Below are 1,933 nucleotides of genomic sequence, written 5' to 3'. Positions count from 1 at the left end.
GCTTCAAGACAGAAGAGATTGGGGGTTTATGCTCAACGTGCTTTTTTTCCCCCATGAGTCATAGGGTATGATCAACATTCTTAAAGAAAAGAAACTCCAACTGAGACTTTCATATCTAGCCAAACTAAGCTTCACTGGTAAATGAGAATAAGATCCTTTGCAGAAAAGCTAATACTGAGGGAATTCATTACCACTAGACCTGTCATCTCTAGGAATTCTGATTTTATAGATCACATCTGGCATTGCGCCAGGTGGAATTTGTGAAAAATGTGAGGAAATATTACTGCTAATTAGGCAAGCCCAATGCTCTAACAATTGTCAAAAGCAAAAATGAACAAACAAAATGCTAAACCCCTGTAGCAGTGTTTTCTTATTCATTTCCTCCCTTCATCCCCTCTTCCACGAGATTCCTGAGAACAGCCTGATACATATTCCTCTTCCCTTCCAGATGCAGAACTGGGTGTTCTTTGCCTGGGCTTTTGCCCTGCCCACACCCAGCAGGTGCACAGCTCAAAAAGTGGGAAAAGGAACGAAGGCAACGAAGGCGAAGGAGGCAGAAACTCCTCAGCCAGCAAAGAAGAGGCACTGTCTCCCAGCAGGTTAGGCAGCCCTAAGCCATGCACCCCAGTATTTGGGAGATGAAGGTTCTTCCCCACTTGTGTGTTTCCAAGCAGGGTCATGTTGTGGCTAAGGGTATGGGTGGGCAGCCAGAATGTTTGGGTTTGATCCTGGCTCAGCCACTTACCTTGGATAAGAAATTGAACGCCTCTGTGCCTCATCTTCCCCATCTGTACCTGCCTCCGAGTTATGAGAATAAAGGAATTAATACAGGCAAAACACTTAAAACAGGGCTTACTACATATTAATCACCCAGTAAATGTTAGCTATTATTATGATTGTCTTGAAACGTCTCCAACTCAAAATTATAATGAACATCATTATATTATACTGTCCTCTCTTGCACACCCTGAAACCAAATTGCAGGCAAGAAATTACCAAGTCTTCTGGTATTTTAGTTCCTTAGTACTTTATCGGACCCAACAGAAAATACCCTTGGCCTTCACTTAACAGTGAAGACTAAGGTGGGGATCCACAATTCTATTTTACCAGAAATCCTACTTCCAGGAATCCCTTGTAAGGGAATTTTCAGATCAGCAAAGGCAAGGTACAAAGGGGCTCCCTGCAACCTTTTTTGTGAAGTGAAAATCTGGACACAGTCCAAGTGTGGAACAACCTGAGAATGATTAAATACGTTATGGTACAGCAATGTGCTTTTGAAAAATTTTTAATAACTAGGAAATATGATGAAATAGATGTAAATAGAAAAGCAGGTTTAAAAAATGTGTTTATAATTGGATTACATTTGGCAACCATGCAAGCACATTTTCAGAAAAAACAAAACCTAGAGTTTTACATCATGATGTTCACAGTGGGGTTACTGAGAGTGAAGAAACTTACACATGGTTTTGTTTACATTTTCCTCCTTTTTTTCTTTTTTTGGTGCCTTCCACGTGTTACACATGAGTGCACACAATTTTTATATTAAGAGAAAACTTTAAGTCATGAAACCAAAATATTTAAATGCAGAATCTTTCAGAAGACACACAGTGAACTACCAGGAACTAAAGATAGAACTCACATTCCTAAATTCCTAGTTTTTTAGCCCAAAATAACTCCACATAACAGAGAGAGGTGTTGCTACTCTTCAACTTATCTTTGCTCTGGAAAGAAAAGCTATGAGAAATCTCTCAGTTAAGTATAGATAGATAGATAGATAGATAGATAGATAGATAGATAGATACAGGGATGAAGGGATATAAGAATAAGTGGATGGATGGACGGATGGGTGGACAGACGGATGGACGAATGGACGGAAGGCTGGACGGGTGGACGGTGGATGGGTGGACGGTGGATGGGTGGGTGGATGGGTGGG

This window comes from Cebus imitator, unplaced genomic scaffold (genome assembly GCF_001604975.1).
Source record: "Cebus imitator isolate Cc_AM_T3 unplaced genomic scaffold, Cebus_imitator-1.0 Scaffold196, whole genome shotgun sequence".
Taxonomy (NCBI): Eukaryota; Metazoa; Chordata; class Mammalia; order Primates; family Cebidae; genus Cebus; species Cebus imitator.
Note: the sequence above shows the minus strand (reverse complement) of the source record.